Source organism: Bombina bombina, chromosome 7 (assembly GCF_027579735.1).
Source record: "Bombina bombina isolate aBomBom1 chromosome 7, aBomBom1.pri, whole genome shotgun sequence".
NCBI classification, from domain to species: Eukaryota; Metazoa; Chordata; class Amphibia; order Anura; family Bombinatoridae; genus Bombina; species Bombina bombina.
In genome coordinates, this window is record NC_069505.1 from 327,078,730 (window position 1) to 327,101,030 (window position 22,301).

Genomic DNA, 22,301 nt, shown 5'->3' on the forward strand with positions numbered 1-22,301 from the left:
TATTCTAGAACTTTGCAGTAAAATTACGTAAATGTGATAAATAGGTAAAAAAAGCCTGAGCTGAAGATGTTTCTACAAGACATCACTTGACCGTCTTTAAAATATCTCACAGTCTGCTGTAATTGGATCTGCTATATATTTTAAACTGTTATTTGCCATTCAAAGAAAATATATATATATTTTTATTTATTTTTATCTTCATGTGTGTTTCTGTAAAACTTGTTAAAGAAAAAAAAAAAGCTGAAGTATGTCAAATAAAAGAATCATGTTAATACTGCTAAACCATTTATGTATTTGTAGACATTTAGGGCTTGATTTATTAAAGCCCTATGGCTGCAAGTTCTCACAAGAACTTGCTTGCCGTAATTTAACAAGCAGCGGTCACCAGACTGCCACTTCCCTAACCTCTTCGCCACCTCTAAGGTGGCAAAATTCAAACTCTGTGCGAGTCCGACCGAGGAGATTGACAGCTCCTGCCTGCGCATGATTGGCTGTGCTCGGGCAGGGGACGGGATTGCATGCGAGCGCAAAATTGCGCTTGTGTGCAATGGTGATTACCTGCGGGTAATTTTGCACGCCTCAGCTTTGAGAAATTTAGCCCTTAAAGGGATATGAAACCAAATGTTTTCTTTCATGATTTAAAAAGAGAATATATTTTTAAACAACTTTCTAATGTACTTCTATTATCTAATTTGATTCATTCTTTTGATATCCTTTGCTTAAAGGCATATCTAAATAGACTCAGTAGCTGCTGATGCCTACAAGCTGTGAACACAGTTGAAATACAATGCCTGTGTCTAAACACTGGTAAGGGATGGGGGGGGGGGAGCACAATTATTTTAAAATACTTTCTAGCAATTTATAAACATTTATTTTATGCAAACTATGTTTTACTTACTTAGCCCTTTTAGGATATGCACAGATCTCAATATGGTTTATGGTACTTTAACAGTTTCTATGATTAGTTTATGTCAACAACAAAAAAGAAAGAAAATAAATAGGAATATTTACCTTAAATTACCCACTAAGGACTAATACATAAATGGTATACTTGGTAAATATAGAGGCAACATGAACAATTGACAGTTCACTCCTTTATCCTGTGTTGTAACAGTAATGTCATTTAAAAAAAGTGTTTGAAAAGCAAGCAAATAACATATTATCTATCACTAGAAGCTTCTGCATTTCATGCGCACTTAATAAGATTCCTGTCAGTCTCAAGAAAGAAGCCATGACAAATAGCTGTTTTTTCCAGATTAGTGGAATAGTCTGTTCAATGAATAATATTGATGTCCCTTGCTTCTGCAAGTTGTTTTTGTTCTCAAATTTAGTTTTTGAAAGTGTAATAACCTATTTAAAGTTTCTCCTTCCTCACTCCCTCACCTCTCTCGTTTAGGGGCGGATTCTAAAAACTTCACTGTCACTATATAAATCCCTGGTAAGGGGTGCAGTACTGGGGACCAATCTCAAAAAGAGATATTGCAAACTTAAATTCAGAAAAGGGCCCCAAAACTAATAAGGGAATAGAGAATTTAAACTATAAGGAGAGGTTAACTAAACTGGGTCAGTTTTCTCTAGAAAAAAAGCACTTGAGAGGTGACATGATTACTTTATAAAAATATATTCCTCTGTTTATTCCAAGAAAATTGTTTGTGATAAGAGGTCATAATTTTAGGCTGGAGGAAAGGAGATTAAATCTCCGGCAACCTAAACATTGTTTCACTGTAAGAGCAATCCAATTGTGGAACTCATTACCTAAGGAGGTCGTAAATGCCAATACCTTAGATACATTTAAAAATGGTTTAGCTACATTTCTGGCTAGAAACAGAATTTAGGGATATGATTGCTGGTGGTAAATGTGTTAAAGATCTGCAGGGGAAACATGTTTACAGAATACACCCAATGTGGAGGAGAAATTTTACTTACACCCATGGGAGGCTCCTGTTCAGCCCACTAGCAATGGTGGGAAACTAATTTTACAATAAGGAAAATATTTAGCCACCAATAAGCAAGTGTAACCCACGGGGTGGGGTTACTATAACCAATAAAGTGTGTGTAAATACGTGAATGTTAATAAAAATATTATTAACAATAATATTTTTATTAACATTCACGTATTTACACACACTTTATTTACATTATATGACCAGCCAATCATTACACATTCCTTATACACTCCCTTCACCAGATTGGTTATAGTAACCCCACCCCCGCTCAACACGTCACATTGTAATATTCTTACACACCCTCCACCTCAGTGAAGGTGGTTTAATGACACGGCTCTATCAACTCTCCACCTGCAGCATAACGTCACTTTATACACACCCCTTGTTTGTGACATTTGTTGGTAAACACACTCACATAAGTGTGTAAAGCTAGAATTTTTTCCAATTATGGTTATTTATCCTTATAACCATTATATTAGAGTTAGACACACACACGTAGTTACATCACCCTTCACTGCTGATTGGTGTATAATGACAGATGTTTAACAACGAACACTACTGCTATGAATGTCAGCTGTTAGTGACAATATGGTATCTTATTTTTGGTTATTCTATTAGAGGTCAATGCAAGACTCCATTTGGGGTTCCTTTTTATATGTATTATTGTACTTTATGTTGGATATTGTATAGTAGCATATGACAAGAAGTTCGAGCTATTATTTAATTAAAGATTCAAATATGCACTCTAAAAGAAGGGTTAAGCTGCTGGAACTGATCCCCTGTGAGGGAAATTTCCAGGTCTAAGTGCAGTAAATTAAAAACAACACTTTATTTGTATTTTGCCCCCGACATGGCACTGAATGATTTTGAGTTATATATAGATGTTAAGAAATTGGTTAGAATATTAACACTTACCAGACATTTTAAACTCAAAGAGAAAGGAGTAGAAACATGTAGGGACAATTTTGATGAGTCTACCATTATGACAGTAAATATTGATCCTGAGGTTAGAGAAATAAGTACTGAAGCAGAACTTATAGATATACTCCAAGGTCTAGAGGAAGAAGCGAATATCATCCCAATGACACATAGGGCTCGATTTACCAAAGCCCTACGGCTGCAAGTTCTCACAAGAACTTGCTTGCCATAATGTATCAAGCAGCGGTCACCAGACCGCCGCTTCCTTAACCACTTTGCCACCTCTAAGGTAGCGAAATTCAATCTCCGCTGTCGAGTCCGACCAAGGAGATTGACAGCTCCTGCCCGCGCATGATTGGCTGTTCGCGGGCAGGGGGCGGGATTGCACGTGAGCGCAAAATTGCGCTTGTGTGCAATGTTGATTACCTGCGGGTAATTTCGCCCTGCCACTGGCGAGCTGAGGCGTACAGAGGCGCGTATACGTGCCCCTGTACGCCTCAGCTTTGATAAATCTAGCCCATAGTTCCCTAAAAAGGAACTCCTCTTTTTATCCAACCCAATCAAAAGGAAATAATATATCAGTTTTTAAGACTCTCTTAGAAAAAGAAGTGAGGGAAATCTGTATTAAAGATAAAATGAAGAATGGCAATAGGAAATAGGATAACCTCTCGGGGGCAGAAAAAGCAGCACATGGATCTGGTGATTCGAAGTGCTGACAAATGGGATGGTAGTGCAAGATAAGAAAGAGTATATAGGTGAAGCATACAGGCTATTGGGTGTTAAAGACACTTACTGTAGACTAGATCATAACCTTACACAATCCTTTTTGGATGAATACAATGCACTAATTACTGAGGGTAAGACAAAATCAGTTTTAAACAATTTGGAATATAGTTATTTGGTTGTGGAAGACCCCATATTACCGATATTCTACCATCTACCCAAAATACACAAGGGGTTACAAAATCCCCCAGGTAGACCAATAGTGTCAGGGATTGTGGGTCTCACAACCAAATTATCTGAATATGTGGACCATATTTTGAAACCTATGGTCCCCTGCCTGAGATCCTATGTACGAGATACGCTGCATATACTTGAACTTTTGGAGGATTTCACTTGGCAGGAGAACTGTATTTGGGTAACAATGGATGTATGTTCACTGTATAGCTCAATACCACACACATTAGGTATCACAACATTCAAATATTTCTGTGGTAAGAGTGGATACATCAATTAGACACAAATGGAGTTCTTGGAGCAGGCAATAGATTTTGTCCTAAAAAATAATTTCTTCTTGTTTGAAAAGATATTTCCTCCAAACCAGGGGGAACGCAATGGGAACAATATTTGCCCCTAATTTTGCGAATCTCTATACGGGTTGGTGGGAGGATCTGTTTGTTTTCAATACAGGAAATCCATATAAAGGGTATGTAAAACAATGGTATCGGTATATAGATGACATACTCCTGGTGTGGCAAGGGACAACAGAGAAATTGGTGGAATTTGTTGAATATATGAATAGGAACACACTGAACGTTAGCTTCACTATGGATTGTAGTCCAACAAAAGTCACATTTCTGGATTTAGAAATAATACAAGAAAATTGTGAAATCTATACAAATCTATTAAGGAAACCAACGGATACCAATGGGTTCCTACATGCCAAAAGTGGTCATCATATTAAATGAAAGAGGAATATACCTCTAAGCCAATTCCAGAGAGCCAAGAGAAATTGTACAAAACAAGCTGACTTTCTGGAAGAAGCCAAGATCATTACCAATAGATTTCTGGCGAAAGGAAACCCAGAGAAACTCTTGACAGATACAAAAGAAAGAGTAGAAAAAATGGATAGACATGGACTTATTAAAAGTCTAGGGAGCGGACCCCAGTAGGTGAGAATGGGTATAAACGAAAGGTACAACTAATCACTAAATATAATAGGGCAGCAAAATAAATTGAGGGAGCTGTAAGGAAACATTGGCCAATTCTGATGCAAGACCACGTCCTCAAAGACACACTGAGTGGAAAGGGACAAGTGATCTTTAAAAAGAATATTAACCTAAAGAATAGAATAAGCCCTAGTATGCTAAAACAAACCAATAATGATAACAACTGGCTTGAGAGAAATACTCAGGGATTCTTCAGATGTGGAAGGAAAGGGTGCACGTGTTGTAGCCATATATACCCACATAACCAGTACTTTGGCATGACCAAGGGTGATAGAAATTATAAAATCAAACGTTTAGTGACATGCATGACAAACTATGTAGTGTATCTACTTAGATGCTTGTGCGACAAAATTTATATAGGACGCACTAAACGCCCTATTAAGATGAGGTTCAGCGAGCATCTTAGAAATATAGAAGTGGGCTTGGACACCTATGGAGTGTCAGCACACTTTTTAGAGGTACACAATAAAGATAGTGCTGGCCTGAAAGTTATAGGCATTGAACATGTGAAAATAATGGTGAGAGGAGGCGATCGCCTCTTACAGCTTAGACAGCGTGAGACTTTCTGGATCCATAGATTGAATACTATGGGTCCAGGGGGTCTCAACCGGGATATTGATTTGGCAGCTGTTTTGGATACCTACTATAGATATTGGGCATCTGTATATAAAATATATAATCCATAAGTGTTATCACCACTAGACTTATAGTAATGGAAAGATAGACACTCATAAATAGCTTTCTCTTAAAAACAATCACCATATAAACTCCATATATTATCCATTACTTACTAGAAAGGGTTGAAATCATGAAATAGGATTGTTATATATCATACACTTTTTGAGGACATAAGATGTATAAACTGTGATTTATGTTTGGTTTTGTATGTATTTATCTACGCACAGATATACAATTTTTATATATATATATTTGAAGTTTTTTAATATGAATTATAAAAAAAAATTGTATTTAATAAGGATTCTTAACTGTATATCCTATTGTATGTTTATGGATGTATTGTAACATCATATTGTAGTATGTAACACAATATGTACAATTTTCTTTGTTAAATAGTAGACACTGTTATGTAGAAAGTATTATTGTAAAGCTGGGTATTGACACACTAAACAAAAAATGAGGAGTGTCACGGCACAGATAGGAAGCAGATTGAATATGAGGCACTCCCACTTTACACACACCTACCAACATGATCCTATGAGTGGTAGGGTGCTTAGTAAGTAATGACTTTAAAAGGGAGGAATATAGACAGATAGGGCATAGCCTCTGACGAAGCGGAGAGGAGCCCATGAAATGTGTAAGGCCACGCCCATAACTTATTGAAGGAGAAGTGAGTGTGAACACTGCAGTGATTGAACGGCAGCCGGCAGAAAACTAACCGTTCACCCTATACAGTGTAATCATACGATCTCCATTACTGAGTGTTCATTTACACACTTATATCCCTGATAGCTATGTACTGGTCAGTTCCCCTTATATGTAAGATCTGGACAGAGACAAGACTTTTCTGAAGGTACAGGGTGGAAACAAAAGTGGAACTGTACAGCTGGAGTGGGATTGTTACCTTTCTTAAAGGCAGACACATACCTCATAAGTTTGAGGGCACTTTTGTGAGTGTAACATCGTTTTATGTATTACAAATAAAGTGTTGTTGTTAAGATACTGCACTTAGATTGTGGATACGCTCCATTCTTCTCTTTTATAGAGTCATTCATTGCATATCTATCAAAGCCTGAGAGTGGACACCAGTTGTCAAAAAAGGAGCAGCAACCCCAATACATTTCTGATCAAGTAAAAACTTTTTTGTTAATCCGGACTTTATTTTATATATTGAACTTAAGATGCACATTACTTAAGAACTAGGTTTTTGATAACCCCTACACACCCACGATATTTGTGATCCTGTTTTCACGTGTGCTGAGCACTATGAGGCAGTCACAGCCTTCTATTGATTAAGAAGGAATGTGTGTTTTAAACAAATTATTTATTTTTAATGTGATGCTGTCTGCAAAGTTGTATGTACCAAATAAAGAGGACAAACAATCTGTTACTTCCCAAGTACCTTTATGCTTTATACAATTCTTACAAATATGTAACATTAATGGGTAACTTATTAGAAAGACACATTTGGTATACATCAATAATATATGTTTTCCCCACATACAATAATATAATCTATTTTGTCTCAAATATGACTCCAACTCAGGATTTATTCCCAATGGCTTTTTTTTGTAGACAGCTCAAACAATACAATATAATACATTTCCTTCTTTTTGAGGCTTTGGGCTCTATCCCAATCTTTGGCATTAATAGAAATACAACTTGGCAATACATTGATGTATTAGAAATACACTGATTGGTTGGTGGCATATTTTAGACTGCTACAGGTTGAAGCACTTCAGCTTTCTAAATAAGTGATGGCTTATCTATTCGAAAAATGTTAGATTTAAACTTTGATATGTGTCACCACTTGTAAAGTTTTATTTGTGGAATAAAAATTAAACTTACACTATACATATTTACTCAGCTTTCCTTTGTTTATATATCCAGGCCTGCGTCATTATGTTCTGTGAGTGTATAACAAGTAATGGCCAGAAGGTCAAATATAAGCTAGCATGTTAATTATAGCATATAATGACCATCAGGAAAGTATGGTTAGTATTGTAAAAAATGTCAGGTGTAACAGGTAATAGATGGCAAGCAGATTATGTAATGGCCAAAAGGTCAAGTATAGTACTTACCATCCAACAGGTCAACAGGATTGGTAGAATAGGTAATTTGCAAAGGTCAGGTATAACAAGTAATGGGGAAATCAGCTTCCTTCTTTACTGTCTGAATCAAAATGGCTCAATACTAGACTGAGTTTATTGTATAATGGTATCTTTTTAACATATTTCCTCATAAATACACATTCTGTAGCAATGCTATATGCTTCCATTGGCTCTTGTTCCAGCTACCTTATTTGCCATTAATCAGGCTGAGCTTATAGGATCAGATTGTTCTTACTGTGCAGTGCTTTTTGTTCCAACTAAGTTGTTTGCAATTAACTAAACCAAGCTTATATAACCTTATAGTACCTTTAGTTCAAGTAAACCTGTTTAGCATTTACTTATTGAACCTGTTTTCTCTAGCTTTGCAGTACTTACAGTTCTAGTTATCGTATTTGCTATTCACATGACTGTACCTATTAATAATTTCACTTATTTTTATTTGTATAGCGCTGCATCATCATACTTTGGCCAGCTAATATTCAGTCTCCAGCTGATGTGCCTTCTACTTTTTGCTGCATATATGTTTATAAGCAATCTAAAACAAAATAGGAAACAATGTACCTCTGATTCACGTAGTAATTTATTACATGGAACAAACCTGCTAAAACAAATGCACTTGCTTATAAAATAATTATACAGTGCTCATCAAATCCCATATAGAAGTCCTCGGTAATAAATCGGAGGTGCAGTGTTTCCTTTTTTTGTTTCAGATTGCTTTTACCTTCAGGAGAGAAAATGCTCCTCTCTTAGGATTAGAGGCATTGGATTCATATAAGAACAAGGAAGAATGGATGGACAATACCCTGACTTTATCTCAAAGGGGCCAATTTATTAAGCAGCTTCTGGCTCGCCGGGAAAAGAAATTAAGAAGCAACAGTTGTAAGACCACTGCTCCTTAACTCATCCACCATCTCTGGAGTGGCAGACTGCAATCATCTCGATCAGATGCGATTGGGATGATTGACACCCCCTGCTAGCAGATGATTGGCCGCAAATGTGCAAGGGGCGGCATTGCACATGCATTTCATAAGAAACTACAGGCAATCATGTCCGCCCGCCATTTGTTAAATCTACCCCTAAGTGTTGACTCTTTCACTATCTGATTTATGATGTTTCCAAACATATAAGTAATGCTATATTTCGCTGAGCCTTATTGGTTATGGTGATAATTTGTTAAGGCTCACATTCTTAAGCATATGTTTGATTATGTATCTCTATTATAAGCCTGACACCCATCCTTATCCATTCTATTTTACCACATTTGGCATGTATATCAGCAGGTTTTCTGTTTCCTTTTGCGCTGACATTAATTGTTGTTTTTTTTACATACTGTATGTCTATAAGTATTGTTAACTATATTTGGGGATAGCCTAATTTACTCTTTAACCAGTGGGTGCAATACCAAGATTTTTCAAATGCATTTTTAAAAAGTAATACCTAAGAAATCTATTAGATTTTTTACTAAATACAAAGTTTGTGTCCTCTATTCTGCAAACAATGTAAAACATAATATGGATATTATTAATTGTTCCACAGATGAAGCCCTTAACATTAAGATGAAATTATTTTTAACAAGAGCCACAAACAACCAGATGTGCATGGAAGGATTTGCATTGTCTGTTGTCTACTATAAACTTATTAATAAAGGTAATGTATTAGATTAATAGCTTTAATTCTTCAGTCATCATCATACTGATGGGCACCAAATAAATTAGCTTGATTTTTTTACTTACACATTCATTCTTTTGAAAAGCTGCCAGATTGAAAGATAAATAAATAAATAGACAGACAGCAGAAAGACAGAGAGTGATTACAAGAAAGCCATCTGGAATTATGATGTTGACATGGGTTAATATGTCAGCATTAATTTCAAGAAAACCAGCGAGCCTTCAAGCATTCATTCAAAGCATTTTTTATCGATAAAATGGGAAAACATGGTGTCAAAAACCATAAAAGACTAACAGCACCCGGCTAGTCTGATGCGTTTCGGCTGAGGGTGCCTTAATCATAGACATTAGCACAATACACAAATGGGTGTTTATATAGCATAGTGATTGCTCTAATTAATAATGGCTGTCATCTTTAAAGGGTTAATAATATGTGGCACAATTAGTATTTTACTATAGTATATTTATAGTATTTTATAGATGTGATTACATAGATTAAATTATTGCTGCATATAAAAATGGGACCATTGTGTTTCCACATTTGTGAGAATCTTATAATGTATATAGGTAGTTGGGAGTTAATGACAGGTTGTTTGTCTTCTTCATTTGGGACATGACCCTTGTTATTGGTCTTTTATAACACGCTAGACAGAAAGAAGCAGGGAGATGGGATAGGAAAGAAAACAGTTAATTAGTTTGCGTGGATCTGGAATTTTTCACAGCTATCAATAGACGTTAATTTGGTAGATGTGCAACTAGACAAGTGTATTGGTTTGCAACCACAGTTAAAATCTGTCTTTATTTGTTTCTATGCAGTTAGTCAATCAAATACAAAAAGAATATCACCTCTTGTACATTTAAAACAAATTAGAAAAGGGAAAACTATACCATGCATTTAGCCTAGTTTAAAGCTAGTAAACCTCAAATAATATTTAAAGATAATAAAAAAATAAGTTTTAAAAAAAAAATGCAGTTGCAGAATTTTGAATCTGCAGCTTTTAAAGCCTCTTTTCAGAATGATGGTACTTTAACTTTTTTAAAAAAAGATAATTCATTTACATCAGAAATATCTTTATGAAAGTTACAATTTGATATGTTATTTCCAAATTTTAAGTGACAATAGTACCACTGACTGTAAGTAGCAATTTCAGATTTGGGATTCTGTTCATGTAATACAAACAGTAAGATCTTAGAGACTTCAAAAGAATTCTAAGCACATCAGTCTGACAGACAGAGAAAGCATTCCAGGCAATTGGCTCCCTGAGGGTCAAGGCAGTGATGCTCAATCAGGATTCAAACGGGTCATAAACCCTTCATAGATCTCAGCTCAAGTGGGTGGTGATATCTCCCTAGGGCAGCTCATCATTTTCTGCTACAGTCAAGCACTTGTCATTAGAGAAAAACTCCCCCTCAGTTTTAGCCACTCATTTAATTGAGATTTTGCAGCAGATATAGGTGACACAGAACCATATAAACATACTGCAATGCTCTACATATGTGTTTGTTTGTCACACACTAAAGAATTAAAGTGTAATTAATGTTGGTTGCATTTATATTGGGGTGAGAAAAAAAAGGGAAACTATAAGCTATTGCTGGAAAGGTATTTTATTATAGGCTGGGAATAAAAGATGTATTAATCAGGTATCCAATTAATTGCAATAGATTTATTTCAGCTTAAAATGCTTGCTTGTTTGACTCTGTTTGTGTGGATCTGATTTTTTTTTAAATATTTCTTTCCGTCCCAGTGATATATAGCTATGTAGATAGAGATAGATAGACAAATAAGCAGAATGATAGATATACTGATTAACGGTGACATATAAATGCGGATGATAGATAGATAAATAAGAAAGATAAGGTAGATAAGATAGATAAGATGGATAAGATAGATAGAAAGAAAGATAAGATAGATATAGATAAATAGATAGATAGACGGGCGATAGATATATGTACTGATTAACAGTGACAGATATACAGATATTCGGATGATGATAGATAGATAGATAGATAGATAGATAGATAGATAGATAGATAGATAGATAGATACAGTGATTAACAGTGACAGATATACAGATATCCGGATGATAGATAGATAGATAGATAGATAGATAGATAGATAGATAGATAGATACAGTGATTAACAGTGACAGATATACATATATACGGATGATCGATAGATAGATAGATAGATAGATAGATAGATAGATAGATAGATAGATAGATAGATAGATAGATAGATAGATGATAGATGATAGATAGATAAATGTACTGATAACCAGTGACAGATAGACAGATATTCAGATGATAGATAGATAGATAGATAGATAGATAGATAGATAGATAGATAGATAGATAGATAGATAGATAAGCAGAATCATAAATATACTGATTAAAGGTGACAGATATAAAGATATTCGGATGATAGATAGATAGATAGATAGATAGATAGATAGATAGATAGAGATAGATAGATAGATAGATAGATAGATAGATAGATAGATAGATAGATGATAGATATATAGATAGATGATACATGTACTGATTAACAGTGACACATATACAGATATTCGGATGATAGATAGATAGATAGATAGATAGATAGATAGATAGATAGATAGATAGATAGATAGATAGATAAGCAGAATCATAGATATACTGATTAACAGTGACAGATATAAAGATATTCGGATGATAGATAGATAGATATAGATAGATAGATAGATAGATAGATAGATAGATAGATAGATAGATAGATAGATAGATAGATAGATAGATGATACATGTACAGTTATTCGGATGATAGATAGATTAGATAGATTAGATAGTCACTGTTTCAGGGATCATTAAAAAAATCAATTAGAATGTAATGTGAAAAAGGGAGGCTGAGAATATTTATGATATAAAATGTATACTTTCATCTTAACATTTTTATAATTTATAACTTGTCACTGTACTATAATGTTAAAGCAGCAAATAAAAAGGTTTCCAAACATATTTTTTAGTATTACTCATATGAATTAATTTGAATTTTGCAATATCTAAGCTAATTTCTTTCTTCAGAGTATAGCCTAGTCTAAGCACATTGTTGTCCATTGACAGCAAAAGGGTTAATTTACTGAGGCTTGTTTGTGCAGTTCCTGGGCAGGGGTGTGAAATATTCTGTTCAGCAGCTGATATGAGAGAAGTAATAGGACAAGGACACCACAGATTTAATTCCACTGTTCTGTAGATCAGCTTTTCAGCATCCCTTATCTGCAACAGAATAAAGCTGTAAACTAAATAGAAGGCTGCTCAAGAAAGTAACTTAAGTCTATAAATAGATTTAATACTGTTGTTTGGATGTTAACAGGGATTAGTAGCATATAGTTTACTTTTAAACATTTGTTTGTTAAGGAAACATTAACCACACACACCCTACAGTGCTGCTTCATCTGCTTGTGTCATGCTATCAACTGCTGTCTCTACTACTTTGTCTGCTAGTACTGCTATAGGTAATGGCAGTTCCTGAGGTTATCTTATTTATTTATTTTTTGGTGTGTGGGGGGGGGAGTTTGAGTTTGAGTCAGGGAAGCAAATAGTTTGAGTCATAATATTTCCATGGCCATCAGAAAGTACGAGTAGGGTGGAATTATAAAAGGAACATAGGTAGGGCTGGGTAGTCAATGGACGTGGCTCTGAGATTTGGGGAGTGGCTAGATGGCAAGAAACAGGCATTGTTGATCTTGTATTTGGGTAAATATACATACAGTATATATATATACTGTATGAGCAGTTGGAGAGCACTCGCACATCTAGGTGAGCTTACCAGGGTGTATGCAAAAAAATGAATACAAATGAACAAATGAACAAATGGCTTGCACTCACTCGACCTTCTACATTACATGCCTTTATTTGTGACGTTTCTGAGGAAGGGGATACGGTCCCCGAAAGGTCCAGTGAGTGCAAGCCATTTGTTCATATATATATATATATATATATATATATATATATATCTATATATATATATATATATATATATATATATATATATATATATATATATATATATATATATATATACTGTATATATAAAAGCCAAAATGGAGAAGCCATTTGTAAAAAAACTAAATACACCTTATGATTCAATAGCTTGTAGGTCCACTTTTAGCAGCAATAAACTGAAGTAATCATTTTCTGTATGACTTTATCAATCTCTCACATCATTGTGGAGGAATATTGGCCCACTCTTATTTACAAGGTTGCTTCAGTTCATTGAGGTTTGCAGGCATTTATTTATGCACAGCTCTTTTAAATCCACCATAGCAATCAGGTTGATTTCTAAACTTTGACTGAGCCATTGCAACACCTTTTCTTTTCCATCCATTCTGTTGTAGATTTTCTGGTGTGCTTGCGATCATTGCCCTGCGGCATGACCCAATTTCAGCCAAACTTTAGATGTTGGAGAGATGGCCTCACGTTTGACTCCAGAATACTTTGGTATACAGAGGAGTTCATGGTCGACTCAATGACTGCAAGGTGCTCAGGTCCTGTGGCTGGGAAAACAAGTCCAAATCATAATCCCTCCACCACTGTGCTAGAAAGTTGGTATGAAGTGTTTGTGCTGATATGCTGTGTTTGATTTTCACCAAACATGACACTGTGCATTAGGAACAAACATCTCCTCTTTGGTCTCGTATCTCCAAAGGATATTGTTCAAGAAGTCTTGTGGCTTGTTTATATGCAACTTTGCAAACCTAAGCCATGGTGCAATGTTCTTTTTAGAGAGAAAATGCATTCTCCTGGCAATCCTTTCATACAAACCATACTTGTTCAGTCTTTTACTAATTGTACTGTCATGAACTTTTACATTTAACATGCTGGTTGAAACCTGTAGAGCCTGAGATGTAACTTGTTTTTTTTGCAATTTTACTTAACATTGCACAATCTGACCTTGGGGTGAATTTACGTGGACGCTCACTCCTGGGAAGACCAGCAACTGACTTGAATGTTTTCCACTTGTGAATAATATTTCTCACTGTAGAATGATGGACTTTCAATTGTTTGGAAATTACCTTATAAACCTTCCCAGACTGATAGGCAGTAACAATTAATTCTCTAAGATCATTGCTGATGTTTCCTCCTTGGCATTGTGTTAACACACATTTGAATGCTGCAGACCAGCAAACTGCTAAATCTTCATTTTTTATAGAGGTGGTAACATTTTCTGATGATCAATTAATCAAAAGCATTTGATTAGCAACACCAGGCTGCTACTTAGCCTCTTAATTCCCATGGAATCAGTAAGGGTGTACTTAGTTTTTAACACATGGCTTCTCCATTTTGGCTTTATTTTTGTTAAATAAATCATGTCACAGTGTAACATATCATGTGTTATTGTTAATCTGAGGTTGTATTTACATAAGGACCAGTAGATTGTTATTGTCTCCTGATACATAAAACCATAGAATTCAAAAAGGGTGTACTTTCTTTTTCGCATGACTGTATATATATATATATATATAAAACACACAGAAAACCTGGAACTCACCAGCAGATAACCAGTAATGGGTCAAGCCCAGGACCATGTCAAGATGTAGGGTCACAGGAAGGGGGAGACCTTTATGTGGCCCTGCACTTGATCCTTTGGCACCAAATGTAACTGACTTTACCCAGTTTTGCTTTTAAACATTACTGTGAATCTGCTGGTGAGTGCCAGGTTTTCTGTGTGTTGTGTTTATAATGTTTGTAATGCTTCCCTGCGGGCCTGTCACCCAGGCTGTTCAGGGGTTAACTGCCAGGGTTGCTGGGAACTGTGCAGCTGTCTGTTAGTGTTCAGGGCTGTGTAGTTAACAATGGCTTAGGATGTGTACCCAGTCCAGTCTATGAGTGCGGTCCATTCCTGTGTTTTGTATTTACATAGGCGAGATTACAAAAGCCTGTGTCACCCTGGGAGGTTCCCAGTTGGTTTGTTTGAAAGTATGCATTTTGTGGGTGCTGGTTTAGGGTCCCAGGAAGGGGGAGACCTTGAAGTGTGTTTATAATGTTTGTGATGCTTACCTGCGGGCCTGTTCAGGGGTTAACTGCCAGGGTTGCTGGGAACTGTGCAGCTGTCTGTTAGTGTTCAGGGCTGTGTAGTTAACAATGGCTTAGGATGTGTACCCAGTCCAGTCTATGAGTGCGGTCCATTCCTGTGTTTTGTATTTACATAGGCGAGATTACAAAAGCCTGTGTCACCCTGGGAGGTTCCCAGTTGGTTTGTTTGAAAGTATGCATTTTGTGGGTGCTGGTTTAGGGTCCCAGGAAGGGGGAGACCTTGAAGTGTGTTTATAATGTTTGTGATGCTTACCTGCGGGCCTGTTCAGGGGTTAACTGCCTGGGTTGTTGGGAACTGTGAAGCTGTCTGTCAGTGTTCAGGGCTGTGGAGTTAACTTTGGCTTAGGATGTGTACCCAGTCCAGGTTCTAAGTGCGGTCCATTTCTGTGTATATATATATAAATATATATATATATATATATATATATACACTTTTATATATATATATATATATATATATATATATATATACATATACACATATACATATACATATACATACACATACATATATATATCTTAAGACCACTGCAGGCAGACTGCAGCCATCCCGATCTAATATGATCGGAATAATTGACACCCCTTGCTAGCCGCGAATGTGCAGTGAGTGGCATTGCACAATCATTTCACCAGAAATGTCCGCACGGGGTATAATAACCTACCCCGTAGTATACATCCTAAATTAATTACAGCACTACAAAAGATCTGCACAAGTTTTCAAATAATTTAAAAAACTGCTCTATTTGTTAACAATGTTTCATTGCTTTGCAGCCCTGGGAATGCCAACATGAAAATTATTTTGAGTGTTCCTTTCTTAAAGGGACATTAAAGTTAAATTAAATTTTCAAGATTCAGAAATAGCATGCAATAAAAACAAAACTTTCCAATTTACTTCCAATATCAAATTGTGCACAGTCATTTTATATGCACACTTTCTGAAGCACCGGATAGTAATGAGCATATCCAAGAGTTCACAGTGTATACATTATCGTGCACGGGTATTACAAAGTGGAGTGCTAATATAGCTTTCACGCAAGCGATATTTAGCACTCCACTTGTAATCTAGCCCTTTGCTTTTTGGCATCCTGAGGTAAATGGGCAAAAAGGTCATTTTACTATCATGCCAATTCAAACAGTTTTAACTTAATTTTTTATATTAAAAATATTTTAGCATACTTAATTGCTGCCCTTTCATATGCATGATATATATTTTTAGTTTAATGTCCCTTTTAATGAACATTGAGGTCAGAAATGTTCTCTCATGTGTATAGGAAACAGCAATTAAATAAAACATGCCATTAAATAAAGATTAATTTAAAGTTGTTTAAATTTATATTCAAACTGGAAGAAAATGTATCTTTGTAGGAAGCCGATAGCCAAGTATCAGTTGCCTTATTACTAATATTCTGTTATTTTCATGACATCTCAGTCATAAAACCACTGCTTCTTAACCTAATGGGGCGTATTTAACAAATGTCTTGCGGACCTGATCCGAGAGTGCGGATCAGGTCCGCAAGACATCGCTGAATGCGGAGAGCAATACGCTCTCCGTATTCAGCATTGCACCAGCAGCTCACAAGAGCTACTGGTGCAACGCCGCCCCCTGCAGACTTGCGGCCAATCGTACTCCATCGGGTTGAATTGCAGCGATTCCTGTCCGCCCGTCTTTGTGACCGCTGCTTCATAACTGCTGTTTCTGGCGAGTCTGAAGACTCGCCAGAAACAGGGGACGTTGAGCTCCGTTCGGAGCTTGATAGATAGGCCCCATTATCTCAACTCTTAAAGGAATAGTCTAGTCAAAATTAAAATTTCATGATTCAGATAGAGCATGCAATTTTAAGCAACTTTCTAATTTACTCCTATTTTCAATTTTTCTTTGTTCTCTTGGTATCTTTATTTGAAATGCAGGAATGTAAGCTTACGAGACGGCCCATTTTTGGTTCAGCACCTGGTTAGCACTTGTTAAATGGTGTCTAAATGTAGCCACCAATCAGCAAGCGCTACCCAGGTGCTGAGTCACAAATGGGCAGAAAAAATGATAATAGGAGTAAATTAGAAAGTTACTTAAAATTGCTTGCTCTATCTGAATTATGAAAGTTTAATTTTGAATAGACTATCCCTTTAAGTGACATATCTCAATCCGCCCAGACTTCTCCGGCTGGGGTGACTGGCGACCACGCATGAGAAGGAGGGGGCATTGCACAAGCAGTGGCTGGTGCAATTTTAAATGTGGGCAGCCTATTGCTGCCTATTACCCATAATGCTGGGTGGACAGGGGCGGAGATGTCTTCTATTGTCTGCTCAGCCTTCAGAAAATCTAGCCCATTATCTATTGTGTGCTAATTAGGGATAAAAATAGATCCTACAACTTTTGTTAGAGGCAAAGAGGTATAAAGGCATGAGAAAAATATGCAGTTTTATTCCAGGCAGCGCCACACATTAAAAAAAGGAAACTAAAAATAAAATATTATACATTTGAGAGCTTAGATACAATAAAATAAAGTAAATATAATGTCCCTTTAACTGACATGGTATTTATTAGCAAATGGTCTTTCTTACTTACATAACCCTTTAACACCTACACAATTAAAACTTTCTTTGTGTTTTTCCCGTGCACAACTTAAAGGGACATTGTACACTAGATTTTTCTTTGCATGAATGTTTTGCAGATAACCCGTTTATATAGTCCATCTGGGAGTGTTTTTGTAAAAAAAAATGTATAGTTTTGCTTATTTTTAGTTAAATAAAATTTAAACTGATTTTAATACTCCTAACCAAGCCCCAAAGATTTAGATGTATACTGATGTATACAGACTTCAGACTGCTTCTGTTTGTATAATGGGTCTTTTCATATGCAGGGAGGGGAGCGGTACTGCTATAAGCCCATTTCAGTGGGTGTCCCAGGCTAATCTTATTAACAGTGTTAAATTGGGAGCTTATAAGTAAGTTTTTAAAAGGTTTTATACTGGATTTTTATATCAGTATGTGTGCATAGTATTCTTAATAGTACTGTCTATTACATGCAGTTAAATGAAAATTGGTGTATATTGCCCCTTTAAATATAACAGAATTGCATAATCAACAAGTGCATAAGACAACAATGCAAAAGCATGTAGTTTTTTTTTTCTGAAAAATGTTAAAATGTACTTCAATTTGCTGTCCCCTGTGTCATGTGTCAGCCATCAGCCAATCCCGGGCTCATATATGTATACACTGAGAACTCTCGCACATGCTCAGTGGTAGCTTCAGCCTCAGAAAGTGTGCATATCAAAAGATTGTGCACAATTTGATAACGAAAGTAAATTGGAAAGTCTCTTAAAATGGCATTCTCTAAATGAATCCTGAAAGTTTACGTTTGACTTTATTGTCCCTTTAAAGGGACATACTAATGCAAACATGTTTTATGTCATTGATTAGAGCATGTCCTTTTGTATTGCTAAACTATGGTCTAGATTACAAATGTAACAATAAAATATTAGAAAAACCGTGGGCGTGTTAATTTGCATGCGCATTACAAGTTGAAAAAAAATGCGTTCTATTGTGCGCAGTCAAATTTAATGTGTGTCAGCTTAGCATTAAGATTTAGTGCTATAAAAAATGTTGCACCAAACACAGCATACAATAAAATAATCTGTTACTCTCATATAAACACTATCTGATAAAAATATTCATACAAATATTAATAAAAAATATTTATTAAAGGTTCAAAGGTATGATATATGGCCATGTAATTGGAAGCTAAGGGCTATAATATACTGTATATATGTATGTGTCTAAATAATAATTTAATAATAATACTTAACAATGTGTTTTATTTAGTAAGGTAAATATTTTACATTCCTATGTTCTTCGCATACAGGAAAATTGTATGTTTATTTTAAATAAATATTTCTCTGTATATATCTATACTTATATATCTATTCATATAGATATATAGGTATAGGTATATATATATATATATATATATATATATATATATATATATATATATATATATATATATATATATATATATATAAGATGTGTAACAGGTAAAGCACTCACTGGACTTCAGACTTCAAACGTGATAATAAAATTTATGTGTTATCACGTTTGAAGTCTGAAGTCCAGTGAGTGCTTTACCTGTTACACATCTACTGAATTCTTTGAGAGCACCCTGGCAGTTGAACTGTTGGTGGGAGTGCATATGCCTATGAACTTTCTTTATATATATATATATATATATATATATATATATATATATATATATATATATATATATATATATATTGCATTAACATTATCATACACATGTATATAAAGAAATATATAATTAATAATAAAAAAATCTATGTGGAGAACATTGAAATGTAAAATATGCGTAACGCAATTTTGGTTAGGCACTTAAGGTCAAACACAAAGCCGGGTTAGCATAAATAAAGAATTATTTATATTAAGGCGCGTTAGTGAAATATTAAATATTGTAAAAAATATTAATAAGAATTATTAATAATAATTTTAGATACTAATATATATATATATATATATATTCTTAATAATTTTTAGAATATTTTAGTAAATCTAAAATAAAAAGCTCAATTTTACAGGCGTGCAAATGGTGTTTTCCCAGCATCCAGGGTGTGAGTTTAGTTATCTGCCAGTGTTCCTGTGTTCAAGAGGATCCTGCATCTAGTGTGTTAATCTCATTTCCCTTCCTCTAACAGCAGTGATTGTTAAGTAGGATGAAAGAAGCCAGAAGACTATGCATTATCTAGATCATTCAGCAGGAGGATTCATATAGTGGAACATTTGCATTTAACCCCTCACACTAAATTAATAGCACTATCTGCAATTTACTGAGGGCCCCAACATGCACCACCAAATGGGACTTTACAGACTATTGCAGATCAATTGGGAGGAAGATATCCTGCAAATTGTGGGACTTTGTGCCAGTGTGTTATGCTATTGTTATGGTATAATTATTTTTCACTCTTTTAAATGTTGCACTAGAGGTATATTAAGGATATTAGGAAGCAGCATGTATACTGATATACAGGCATACTGTCATTGTTTTCATTACATTGTGATCTATTTGCATTTAAATACATTCCATATTACATTATTATCTACTTGTCTTATTATTATGTGTTTGTGGAGTATTCATTGTCTCAGTGCTGTGGTTTATCCAAAAAATGATATTACTGAGTGGAGGCACTGCAAGCTGTTATTCAAAATATCCCAGACTCCTCTCTCCAGCGGAGACTCACATCATTCCTGTTAAGCCACAGCATCAAAGGTGACAGTCCAGTTAGTCCCATCTTCACTGAAGATGGGTAAGGAAGGGGTTAAATATGGTTTTGTGATTGTGTTGTTTTAGTATGCTTTTGTGGTTGTGTTTTTTTTAGTAAGGTTTTGTGGTTGTGTTTTTTTACTAAGGGTTTGTGGTTGTGTTTTTTTACTAAAGTTTTGTGGTTGTGTTTTTTTAGTAAGGTTTTGTGGTTGTGCTTTTTTAGTAAGGTTTTGTGGTTGTGTTTTTTTTAGTAAGGTTTTGTGGTTGTGGTTTTTAGTAAGTTTTTGTGGTTGTGTTTTTTATAGTAAGGTTTTGTGTTTGTTTTTTTAGTAAGGTTTTGTGGTTGTTTTTTATAGTAAAGTTTTGTGGTTGTTTTTTTAGTAAGGTTTTGTGGTTGTGGTGTTTTTATTGTTGTTTTTTTTTTACTGCTTATTTCGTTCTTGTGTATTATTTTTTTAGTAAGGGTTTGTGGTTGTGCTTTTTATAGTAAGGTGTTGTGGTTGTTTTTTAGTAAGGTTTTGTGGTTGTGGTGTTTTTATTGTTTTTTTTTTAACTGCTTATTTCATTCTTGTGTCTTATTTTTTTAGTAAAGTTTTGTGGTTGAGTCTTTTATAGTAAGGTTTTGTGGTTGTTTTTTTTTAGTAAGGTTTTGTGGTTGTGGTGTTTTTATTGTTGTATGTTTTTTTAACTGCTTATTTCATTCTTGTGTCTTATTTTTTTAGTAAGGTTTTGTGGTTGTGTTTTTTATAGTAAGGTTTTGTGGTTGTTTTTTAGTAAGGTTTTGTGGTTGTGGTGTTTTTATTGTTATGGTTTTTTTACTGCTTATTTCATTCTTGTGTCTTATTTTTTTAGTAAGTTTTGGTGGTTGTGTTTTTTTATCGTTTATTGTTTTTAAAATTTTTGACTGCTTTTTTATTCTTCTGTTTATCATTTTAATTCTTGTAGGCTGCTGCATGTTTATTTGGTTGTGTGATATATGTAAAAAGGATCCTTTACTTACATTGTCAATGTAGGCGGTGATGCTGCTTTGAATACATCGCCAGCATCATCACCCACTGAGATGTATAGTAAAACAAGTCACAGATATGCTGCCTTTAAAACACTGATGTCAGCCACTTGATATATTTCACGGCTTTCTCGCAATGGATCGCTTTTAATATCTGGTTGCCTCAAGACACTTTTCGATCATCGGCGCTGAATCTCTCAGAATTCTCATTATATTCTCTAAGCATTTTACACCAGCAGGTCTCACGGATTGATCTCGCCAGCTGTATGTAGGTGAAGTTTGCTCAAAATTCACAATACACTTATATAACTGACAGAAAAGAAATTTATACTAAACTAGAAGAAAATTAAAGGTCTATTGTTGTGAAAACATTTGTTTAATTTGTATTTGCTGCAAAATGAGACTTGCAGGCCCATTTATCAAGCTCCGTATGGAGCTTGAAGGGCCGTGTTTCTGGCGAGTCTTCAGACTCGTCAGAAACACAACTTATGAAGCAGCGGTCTAAAGACCGCTGCTCCATAACCCTGTCCGCCTGCTCTGCTGGCCGCGAGTCAGCAGGGGGCGGCGTTGCACCAGCAGCTCTTGTGAGCTGCTGGTGCAATGTTAAATGCGGAGAGCGTATTGCTCTCCGCATTTAGCGAGGTCTTGCGGACCTGATCCGCAGTGTCGGATCAGGTCCGCAAGC